Source organism: Bos indicus x Bos taurus, chromosome 12 (genome assembly GCF_003369695.1).
Source record: "Bos indicus x Bos taurus breed Angus x Brahman F1 hybrid chromosome 12, Bos_hybrid_MaternalHap_v2.0, whole genome shotgun sequence".
Lineage (NCBI taxonomy): Eukaryota > Metazoa > Chordata > Mammalia > Artiodactyla > Bovidae > Bos > Bos indicus x Bos taurus.
In genome coordinates this window covers 19,102,023-19,114,309 of record NC_040087.1, presented here as the reverse complement: position 1 = coordinate 19,114,309, position 12,287 = coordinate 19,102,023, and the positions used below count along the sequence as shown (strand labels likewise).

At 36.8% G+C, this 12,287-nt stretch overlaps 1 protein-coding gene and 1 pseudogene across 2 annotated transcripts in view; one reads left to right on the top strand and one right to left on the bottom strand.

The window, feature by feature from the left end:
- Positions 1-12,287, top strand: part of KPNA3 (karyopherin subunit alpha 3) — a 97,955-nt gene that overhangs the window by 31,362 nt on the left and 54,306 nt on the right. The window lies entirely within an intron of this gene.
- On the bottom strand, positions 2,307-3,316 carry LOC113902248 (annotated as a pseudogene).

The window sequence follows — 12,287 nt, the reverse complement described above, 5'->3', positions numbered from 1 at the left end:
GTGTAACATTTGATATACAAAAATAGATAATGTAGATATGTTTTGAAGAAATAATAAAACAAATATCTGTGAATCCAATACTAAGTTTAAGAACTGGAAACAGAAGCTATCTCTCTGATCACATCCCTAGCTTTCTATCAGAAGTAAATCCACAGTCTAAGCAGTGACATTCTTGTCTAATTCTTCTGTCGCTGTACTGCCCGTGACTGGGCTGAGGGACTTGTACCCTAGACTTTGGGCCTCTGTGTTGTAATGAAAGTGCATGTGTGACTCCAGAGCCAGAGCATGTATTTCATTCCGTATATATACACACATATACAAACATATATAAAAAGTAATCCACTGTCATAAATGTGTGTAATTCATTACTTTGCTTTTCCTGATTATCGTACATGTCTGTATCCTGAAATAACATAGTATTTACTTTTGCTTGTTTTTTTTATAATATGAAATATTCATACTGTATAATGTGGAAAATAAAAAATTTTTAGTTGTTTTGTTCATGTAACGTTAACAGTTCTAGATTCATTTGTGTAGCTGTAGTTCATTCATCCTCATTGCTGAGTAATGATTGCCTCACAATTCATTTATTTTCCTTTTAATGAACATTTGAGTTGCATTCAGTATTTTTGTTTCTTGCTATTATTATAAACCAATGATACCAGAAACCACTTACATTTATCTCATGATGAGTATATGCAAGAGCTTCTGTAGGATTTATACCTTGAAATAGAATTGTTGTGTACTTTAGTATTTTCATCTTTACCATATTTTAAAAATGCCAAATTTTCTCCCCAAAATGATTGTACCAACTCACCTGTTGCTCTACATCTTCATGAACACTTGGTGATATAATACCTACTAATGTTTTGGCCACCTCATGCGAAGAGTTGACTCATTGGAAAAGACCCTGATGCTGGGAGGGATTGGGGGCAGGAGGAGAAGGGGACGACAGAGGATGAGATGGCTGGATGGCATCACTGACTCGATGGACGTGAGTCTGGGTGAACTCCGGGAGTTGGTGATGGACAGGGAGGCCTGGCATGCTGCGATTCATGGGGTCGCAAAGAGTTGGACACGACTGAGCAACTGATCTGATCTGATCTGATCTGATTCATGCTCCAGGTTTCTTTCCAGCTTGGCTTCTCTTTGCACTTTCTGTGTGACATCTTTCAAAGACCAGAAATACTAAATTTTAATGGAGTTATTCTTTTGATTTTAACATTTTTGTGTTCTACTTAAACTTTTCTCCACACAGGGACTGTAAAGGTATTTTTCTTTAAAAACTTAAAGTGTTGATTTTATAAATTTTCAAACCATCTGGAATTGATTTTTCTGTATGGTGATATAGTAGGTATCCAGTTTCTTTTTTTTCCCTCACATGGATAATTATTTGGCTCAGGACCATTTATTAAATGGCCTGTCTTTTTTTTACTAGTAGTCTGCAATACCATCTCTATCATATCAAAGTCTCCATGTATGTTTGGGTTTATTTGAGGGATCTCTTCTTTTGGTGAATTTATTTTCTGCTTTAATCTGTATATACTTTTATATCTTGAAAAGTTAAAATATTGTAAAATTACAGCTAAACATCATTAATAGAAGTAGCTTGGTGTAAATGTCCAGTGTTCACACGTCCCCAGCGGTATTTTATGTGGCATACAGGCACACATTCTAGTGTGTGTAGTGTTGTTGTTCAGTTGCTAAGTGGTGTCTGACTCTCTGTTAGCTCAGGGACTGCCGCTCTCCAGGCTTCCCTGTTCTTCACTATCTCCCTGAGTTCGCTCAAACTCATGTCCATTGAGTCAGTAATGCCATCCAACCATCTCATCCTCTGTTGCCTGCTTCTGCTCCTATCCTCAATCTTTCCCAGCATCAACGTCTTTTCCAGCGGGTTGGCTGTTTGCATCAGGTGGTCAAAGTATTGGAGCTTCAGCTTCAGCATCAGTCCTTCCAATGAATATTCAAGGTTGATTTCCTTTAAGATTGACCATTTTGATCTACTTACTGTCCACGGGACTGTCAAGAGTCTTCTCCAGCACCACAGTTTGAAAGTATCAGTTCTTCAGCACTCAAGCCTTCTTTATAGTCCAACTTTCTCACATCTGTACATGACTACATTATAGTTTGTTTGGATCAGTATTCATATAAGTTCTATGTTCTGTGATTGGTTGACATGTCTCTTAAATCTCCAATCTGTAGGTTCCTGCTCCATTTCTCAAGCCACCACCCCTCCCCCTTTGCCTTGTTGTTGTTTGAGAAATGGAGTTGTTTATCCTGAATTTTGCTTGTTGCAACTTCTTTTTTTTTTTTATTGAAACTTAAGTTTTATCATGATATTTTATATACATGGTGGGAAAATGGGAGACACATATCAAGTACATATCAGGAAAAACTATTTTAATAGTGTTGTTATATAGTGTATTGGCTAGTTCCAGTGGATCTTCATCTCTTACTGCTGACTTTATCTCCAGTATTTGAATTATGTGGCAGGGTTCATTTCTGTCTTTCAAACAGTGCCCGTTTTCCCACTTCTTTTTGGTAGGAAATGAAGTTTTTATATATTTTGATCCAGCATGTGTACTTTTGACTCCACACCAAGGTGCATCAGTCTCAATCATTAATTTTTCACTAGGTATTGATTTATAACTTCCAAATCAGCCTCAGTTTTCAGTGAGCAACCATTAAACCCTATATAGAGACCCAAGTCCATCAAAGCAGCTGCTGCTTCCTTGGTACCTTCAAATGAATGCACCACTCCACCTACACACCGATCTCTGTTTCTTCTCATTATATCCAAAAATTCAGCATGTGAGTTCCGACAATGGAGAAACATGGGTAATTTCGTTTGTTCTGACAGTTCAAACTGTTTTTCAAAATACTTGAGCTGAGTATCTTTGGAACAAAACTGTAGTCAGTCAAAATCAAGTCCACATTCCCCTATGGCTACAACTTTCCCTGTTGCTTTCAGCAAGATTCAGCAACTCCATCAGGTAATGATCAGGGTCATTCTTTTCGAATTCATCACATCTTGTAGGATGACACCCAACGGTGCCGAAAAACATATCATTTGTTTATGCCAAATGCAGTGCATCTTTACTGTCTTATAGATTTCCACCTGTAATCATAAACTTTTTAACACCAATCTGAACAGCTCTCTCTTTTCCGTCCTTTAAGTCATCTTGATGCTTTTGAACCACCCTATAAATTCCTCTGAACGTAGGATCTGTCAAGTTGATACCAATATCCACAAATTTGAAATGACTCATGACTGCAGCCCCAGGTTCTCCTCGACATGGTTGCAACTTCTTGATGTTTAGTATGTCCTTCTGTTCTTTTCATTTCCTGTAAATTGGTTGTTAAATGTAAAGGCTTGGTATGTTTTATTTATTAATTAATCTCTTTGCAAAGATTGATTTGTATGTGGTATTATATACTGCAAAAGAAAGATCTTGAGATAAAATTCACATACATTTTCACATCTGCTCAGTGGCTTTTAGCATATTCGTACTAAAAGTTGTACAGCCATCTCCATACCCAATTTCAGAATATTTTCATTACCACAGAAAGAAATAATATGACCTTTAGGAGTCTTTCTCCATTCTCCACCCCCCTTCAACGAATCCGCTTTCCATCTCCATAGATTTGCCTATTCAGGACATTTATATAAATGGAATCATATAGTATGTGGTCTTTTGTGACTGACTTATTTCATTCAGCATAATGTTTTCAAGGTTCATTCATGTTTTTAGTATATGTTAGTAATTCATTCCTTTTTATTGCTGAATGATTTTCCATTGTATGGGTATACCACATTATATGTATCCATTTGGTGGGGCGTCGAAGTGACTTCCACATTGTGGCTATTGTGGATTGAGTTGCTGTGAACATTCTGGTACAAGTTTTTGTGCAGGCTCTGTTTCCATATCTCTTGGGTATATACTAGGAGTACAGTTGCTAAATCATGTGGTGATTCAGTATTTAAATTTTTGAGGAACTCCCAGACTGTTTTTCAGACTATTGTGCAATCCCACCAGCAGAATGCCAGAGTTCTGATTTCTCCACATTCTCACCAGTACTTATCTGTCTTCTTATCCATTTTAATGAGTATCTCGTGATTTTGTTTTCTATTTCTCTGATAGCTAATTATGTTGAACATCTTTTCCTGTGCTTATTGGCCATTTGTTTATCTTCTTTGGAGAACTGTTTATTCAGATTCTTTGCTTACTTTAAAATTGTGTTGTTTTATTATTGAATTGTATGGGCCTATTCTGGGCTTCCCTTGTAGCTCAGTCGGTAAAGAATCTGCCTGAGTGCAGGAAACCCGGTTTCAATCCCTGGGTTGGGAAGATCCCCTGGAGAAGGAAATGGCAACCCACTCCAGTGTCCTTGCCTGGAAAATCATGGACAGAGGAGCCTGGAGGGCTACATTCCATGGGGTCCCAAAGAGTCGGGCACAACTGAGCGACTAACACTTATTTTTTCTAGATACATGTCCCTTATCAGATATATAATTTGCAAATCTTCTGTCTCATTCCACGGGTTGGCTTTTCACTTTCTTGGATAATACATAATTTTTATTGTTGTTGTTCTTTAGTTACTAAGTCATGTCCAACCCCATGGACTGCAGCCCGCCAGGCTCCTCTGTCCTTGGGATTTCCCAGGAAGAACACTGGAGTGGGTTGCTATTTCTTCCTCCAGTGCATCTTGCTGACCCAGGGATTAAACCTGCTTCTCCTGCTCTGGCAGGTGGGTTCTTTACCACTGAGCCACCAGGTGGTGGTGGTGGTGGTTTATTCGCTTAGTCTTGTTGGACTCTTGCAACCCTGTGGACTGCAGCACTCCAGGCTCCTCCGTCCATGGGATTTTCCAGGCAGGAATACTGGAGTGGGTGGTCATTTCCTTCTCCACTGGATCTTCCCAACCTAGGAATCGAACCCAGGTCTCTTGCACTGCAGGCACATTCTTTACCGACTGAGCTACCTTTTTCCTGCAGGGAAGCTCATAATTTTTATTAGGTGATGCATAGTGAAGGGCAGGAAAGCCTGGTGTGCTGCATTCCATGGGGTCACAAAAGTGTTGAACCCGAGTTAGCGACTGAACCACAAACAGTGCTGGATTATTTCATTTCCTGATATTAGCAACCGTTGATGATCACTGCCTAGATCCATTAATTTGTTAATTGTAAAGTGGTGTATTTGAATTCTATAGTTCCTTCTTTGTAAGAATTCTGAGATTGAAGTTAATGTTCCTTCAGCTCATTGAAGATACTAATTTCACCGCTCTGGGGCTTCTATTGCTTTTCAGAAGTCAGCTTTGTCATGAATACCTTGAAACATGGATGACTCAGTTGGTGGCAAATTTAGTTATTATTGTCCCAGAGCTATTTTTTTCTAGTTTTATCACTACTTGACAGGTCAATTTTATATCGTTACGTAGTCCCCTACCTCCTCCCCAAATAAAATTTATACATTTGCTTCAATTACTGTATTTAGAAGGAGCAAGTATATAAATACCTGTATTGCAGAGGATTTTAAAAACAGGTTTATGTTAGTATGGTTTATATCCAGTATAATTTACTTACTGTTAGTATAAAGTTTGATTTTTAGTAAATTGTTCAGTTGTGCAGCCATCACAAAAATCTAGTTTTTTTTTTTTTTTTAATTTTTTTTTTTATATAGGTCTTTAGTTTCTTTAGGTAGATATATTCCTAAGTATTTTATTCTTTCCATTGCAATGGTGAATGGAATTGTTTCCTTAATTTCTCTTTCTGTTTTCTCATTATTAGTGTATAGGAATGCAAGGGATTTCTGTGTGTTGATTTTATATCCTGCAACTTTACTATAATCATTGATTAGTTCTAGTAATTTTCTGGTGGAGTCTTTAGGGTTTTCTATGTAGAGGATCATGTCATCTGCAAATAGTGAGAGTTTTACTTCTTCTTTTCCAATTTGGATTCCTTTTATTTCTTTTTCTGCTCTGATTGCTGTGGCCAAAACTTCCAAAACTATGTTGAATAGTAATGGTGAAAGTGGGCACCCTTGTCTTGTTCCTGACTTTAGAGGAAATGCTTTCAATTTTTCACCATTGAGGATAATGTTCGCTGTGGGTTTGTCATATATAGCTTTTATTATGTTGAGGTATGTTCCTTCTATTCCTGCTTTCTGGAGAGTTTTTATCATAAATGGGTGTTGAATTTTGTCAAAGGCTTTCTCTGCATCTATTGAGATAATCATATGGTTTTTATTTTTCAATTTGTTAATGTGGTGTATTACATTGATTGATTTGCGGATATTGAAGAATCCTTGCATCCCTGGGATAAAGCCCACTTGGTCATGGTGTATGATCTTTTTAATGTGTTGTTGGATTCTGATTGCTAGAATTTTGTTTAGGATTTTTGCATCTATGTTCATCAGTGATATTGGCCTGTAGTTTTCTTTTTTTGTGGGATCTTTGTCAGGTTTTGGTATTAGGGTGATGGTGGCCTCATAGAATGAGTTTGGAAGTTTACCTTCCTCTGCAATTTTCTGGAAGAGTTTGAGCAGGATAGGTGTTAGCTCTTCTCTAAATTTTTGGTAGAATTCAGCTGTGAAGCCGTCTGGACCTGGGCTTTTGTTTGCTGGAAGATTTTTGATTACAGTTTCAATTTCCGTGCTTGTGATGGGTCTGTTAAGGTTTTCTATTTCTTCCTGGTCGAGTTTTGGAAAGTTGTACTTTTCTAAGAATTTGTCCATTTCTTCCTCGTTGTCCATTTTATTGGCATATAATTGTTGATAATAGTCTCTGATGATCCTTTGTATTTCTGTGTTGTCTGTTGTGATCTCTCCATTTTTGTTTCTAATTTTATTGATTTGATTTTTCTCCCTTTGTTTCTTGATGAGTCTGGCTAATGGTTTGTCAATTTTATTTATCCTTTCAAAGAACCAGCTTTTGGCTTTGTTGATTTTTGCTATGGTCTCTTTTGTTTCTTTTGCATTTATTTCTGCTCTAATTTTTAAGATTTCTTTCCTTCTACTAACCCTGGGGTTCTTCATTTCTTCCTTTTCTAGTTGCTTTAGGTGTAGAGTTAGGTTATTTATTTGACTTTTTTCTTGTTTCTTGAGGTGTGCCTGTATTGCTATGAACTTTCCCCTTAGGACTGCTTTTACTGTGTCCCACAGGTTTTGGGTTGTTGTGTTTTCATTTTCATTCGTTTCTATGCAAATTTTGATTTCTTTTTTGATTTCTTCTGTGATTTGTTGGTTATTCAGCAGCGTGTTGTTCAGCCTCCATATGTTGGAATTTTTAATAGTTTTTCTCCTGTAATTGAGATCTAATCTTACTGCATTATGGTCAGAAAAGATGCTTGGAATGATTTCTATTTTTTTGAATTTACCAAGGCTAGCTTTATGGCCCAGGATGTGATCTATCCTGGAGAAGGTTCCATGTGCGCTTGAGAAAAAGGTGAAATTCATTGTTTTGGGATGAAATGTCCTATAGATATCAATTAGGTCTAACTGGTCTATTGTATCGTTTAAAGTTTGTGTTTCCTTGTTAATTTTCTGTTTAGTTGATCTATCCATAGGTGTGAGTGGGGTATTAAAGTCTCCCACTATTATTGTGTTATTGTTAATTTCTCCTTTCATACCTGTTAGCATTTGTCTTACATACTGCGGTGCTCCTGTGTTGGGTGCATATATATTTATAATTGTTATATCTTCTTCTTGGATTGATCCTTTGATCATTATGTAGTGACCTTCTTTGTCTCTTTTCACAACCTTTGTTTTAAAGTCTATTTTATCTGATATGAGTATTGCTACTCCTGCTTTCTTTTGGTCCCTATTTGCATGGAAAATCTTTTTCCAGCCCTTCACTTTCAGTCTGTATGTGTCCCCTGTTTTGAGGTGGGTCTCCTGTAGACAACATATGTAGGGGTCTTGTTTTTGTATCCATTCAGCCAGTCTTTGTCTTTTGGTTGGGGCATTCAACCCATTTACTTTTAAGGTAATTACTGATAAGTATGATCCCGTTGCCATTTACTTTATTGTTTTGGGTTCGAATTTATACACCATTTTTGTGTTTCCTGTCTAGAGAATATCCTTTAGTATTTGTTGGAGAGCTGGTTTGGTGGTGCAGAATTCTCTCAGCTTTTGCTTGTCTGAGAAGCTTTTGATTTCTCCTTCATAGTTAAATGAGATCCTTGCTGGGTACAATAATCTGGGCTGTAGGTTATTTTCTTTCATCATTTTAAGTATGTCTTGCCATTCCCTCCTGGCTTGAAGAGTTTCTATTGAAAGATCAGCTGTTATCCTTATGGGAATTCCCTTGTGTGTTATTTGTTGTTTTTCCCTTGCTGCTTTTAATATTTGTTCTTTGTGTTTGATCTTTGTTAATTTGATTAATATGTGTCTTGGGGTGTTTCGCCTTGGGTTTATCCTGTTTGGGACTCTCTGGGTTTCTTGGACTTGGGTGATTATTTCCTTTCCCAGTTTAGGGAAGTTTTCAACTATAATCTCCTCAAGTATTTTCTCATGGTCTTTCTTTTTGTCTTCTTCTTCTGGAACCCCTATGATTTGAATGTTGTAGCGTTTAATATTGTCCTGGAGGTCTCTGAGAAAAATCTAGTTTTAGTCTACTTCCATTAACCCCCAAATTCCCTTCCTGTCCTTTTCTGAAATTATCTACTTTTATTGTAGAGATTCGTAACCTGGAGTTTATAGAGGCTTCCTGATGGCTCTAAAACCACATGAAATTATATGCAAGCCATATGTCATATAGGGCCTGTGTTTTTAAAAAGGCAAAATTTTAGTAAAGTATTAATTATACGAGTACATTTTAGAGTTGTCTGGGGATATACAAATTACTGTGTTGAAGGTTACAAGAGAGTGTATGACTGTGCCACTAACTGGATGCACATTTAGCTTCATGATTTTTTTTTTTATTACTTGAAGTTTCATTTTGTCATACACATATATAATTCATTTTCATACATTCTGAAGTCATATGTAGCCTAATTTCCTTGAGCTCTCTACCTTATTTCTTCCCTGTTCCCATATATTTATGTGTGAAATAGTCCTAGGTGATTCTTTCTGTATACTTTTTGATATTTTATAGGTTTGTATTTTTGTTATGGTGGCTAGTTAGCTTTATTTGGTTTCTTCTCTTTTAGTTATTATCTATTGATTCCCTGTTATGTACAGTTCGGAAATTGATTATGACTTCTCCCCCTCCTCCTCCTCAGCATCTGATGTAAAATATATCTTTTTATTTTTTAGTTTTTCTTTGTCTATCTATTGATCTTTTTTCTTTTTTGGTAGTTTGTGGCTGTACCGCATAGCTTATACGATCTTAGTTCCTGGACCAGGAGTCTAACTCACGCCCTCAGCAGTGTAAGCATGGAGTCTTAACCACTGGACCACGAGGGAGTTTCCTTTAAAGGTTTAAAAAAATTGACCTTTATTTTGAGATAATTGTAACATCATATGCAAATGTAGAACGTAATACGGAGAGACCGTTTATTCAGTTTCCTCCAATGGTAACATATTGTAAAATATTGATATATATACAGTCAAGAGCTTCTCCATCTTCAGCTGCAAAAATTGTAATCAACCTGATTTCGGTATTGACCATCTAGTGATGTCCATATGTAGAGCCGAAGATGGAGAAGCTCTATACAGTCAGCAAAGACAAAACTGGGAGCCGACTGTGACTCAGATCATGATCTCCCTATTGCCAAATTAAGACTTAAATTGAAGAAAGTAGGGAACACCACTAGGCCATACAGGTATGACCTAAAGGAAATCCCTTACAATTATACAATGGAAGTGATAAATAGATTCAAGGGATTAGATCTGATAGGTGCCTGAAGAACTATGGACGGAGGTTTGTAACATGGTACAAGAGGCTGTGATCAAAACCATCTCCAAGAAAAAGTAATGCAAAAAGGCAAAATGGTTGTCTGAGGAGCCCCTACAAATAGCTGAGAAAAGAAGAGAAGTGAAAGGCAAAGAAGAAAAGGAAAGATAGCCATCTGAATGCAGAATTCCAAAGAATAGCAAGGAGTGATAAGAAGACCTTCCTCAGTGATCCATGCAAAGAAAGAGGAAAACAATAGAATGGGAAAGACCAGAGATCTCTTCAAGACAATTAGGGATACCAAGGGAGCATTTCATGCAAAGATGGGCACAATAAAGGACAGAAACGGTATGGACCTAACAGAAGGAGAAGACAGTAAGAAGAGGTGACAAGAATACACAGAAGAACTATACAAAAAAGATCTTAATGACCCAGATAACCACAGTGGTGTGATCACACCTAGAACCAGACACCCTGGAGTGTGAAGTCAAGTGGGCCTTAGGAAGCATCACTATGAACAAAGCTAGTGGATGTGATGGAATTCCACTTGAGCTATTTCAAATCCTAAAAGATGATGCTGCAAAAGTTCTGCACTCAACCTTCCAGCAAATTTGGAAAACTCAGTAGTGACCACAGGACTGGAAAAGGTCAGTTCTCATTCCAATCCCAAAGAAAGGCAATGCCAAAAAATGTTCAAACTACCACATAATTGTACTCATTTCATATGCTAGCAAAGTAATGCTCAAAGTTCTTCAAGCCAGGCTTCAACAGAACGTGAATCCTAGAGATTCATCCAGGCTGTTGCTTGTATCAATAGTTCATTCATTTTTAAAAAATGTGTTTATTTTGGCCACACCACGTGGAGTGCAGGATCTTAGTTCCCTAACTAGGGATCAAACCCAAACCCCCTGCAGTGGTAGCGTGGAGTCTTAACCGCTGGACTGCCAGAAAAGTCCCTCATTTCTTTTTATTGTTGGGTAGCATTTTGTGGTATGGATGTACCAAAATTTCCTTTAAACTACAAAGGATGTCTAGGTTCCAGGTTTGGGCTGTCATGAATGAATAAAGCTGCTACCAACATTTATGTACATTTATGAAATATAAGTTTTCATTTCTTTGGGATGAATGTTTAGTAGTTGCTAAGTCCAGTGTATTTGCATGTTTAATTTAAAAAAAAAAATGATTTTCCAGATACTGCTTTACATTCCACCAGCAGTGCCTGAGTTTCTCTACATCTTCCTCAGCGTTTGGTATTGTCTCAGTTGTTTAATTTAGCTGTTCTGGTAGGTGTGTAATAATATTTCATTTGGTTTTAATTTGTATTTCCCTAATGGTTAATAATATTGAACATCTTTTCATGGATTTATTTGCCATCTGTATATCCTCTTTGATGTAATATCTCTTCATTTCTTTTGCCTATTTTCTAATTTAATTGTTCTAATATGCTAAGAGTTCTGTATAATAATGTCATTGACAATATTTAATTTTCAGTTTCTACATGGAAGCTTTTCATCCTTTCCACATGGAAGCTTTCTAAGAGTAAAATTTTAAAATTTTGATAAAGTTCCATTTATTGGTTTTTCCTTTTATGGATCATGCTTTTAGGGAAAAGTCTAAGAATTCTTTGCCTAGTTCCAGATCCTAGTTTTAAATTTCAACATGATCAGTTTGTATGAGGTATGAGTCTTCAAGTTGAGGTTCATATACTTGTCTGTTAACATCTACCTCAATATCATCATCTGTTGAAGAGTCTAGCTTTCCTCTGTTGAATTATTTTCATGCCTCTGTCAAAAGGCGATTCAGCATGTTTGTGCAGGTCTGTGTGGTTGGTGTTCTCTGTTCTGTTCCTTTGATCAGTGTATGGATCTCTCCACCTGTATCACGCAGTGTTTATTACTGTAGCTATATAATAAATCTGGAAGTTAGATAGACTAATTCCTCCCACTTTTTTTCCCACGAAGTTGTTAGCTATTCTAATTACTTTGGCTTTCTACATAAGCTTAGAACCGTATTATCGGTATTTGAAAGGAATTGTGCTAAATCTGTATATCATTATGAGAAGAATTGACATCAACTTGAGTCTACCAGTCCATGAACACAGTATGTCTTTACATTTTTAAGATTCTTAAATTCCTTCATCAGTGTTGTTTCATTTTAACATCTGTATCCTGTACATGTATTGTTAGGATCATACCTAAGTATTTTTTTTGGAGAAATTATTAATGATATTCTTTGTATTTTTCATTTTGATGCCCATGTGTGCATTGTTAGTTTATTGCTGGAGGAATGAGGCTCCCTGACTTCAGACTCTACTACAAAGCTGAAGTAATCAAAGCAGTATGATACTGGCACAAAAACAGAATATAAATCAGTGGAATGGGATAGAAAGTCCAGAAGTAACCCCACACACCTGTGGTCAATTAATCTATGACAAAGGAGACGGGAATATACCA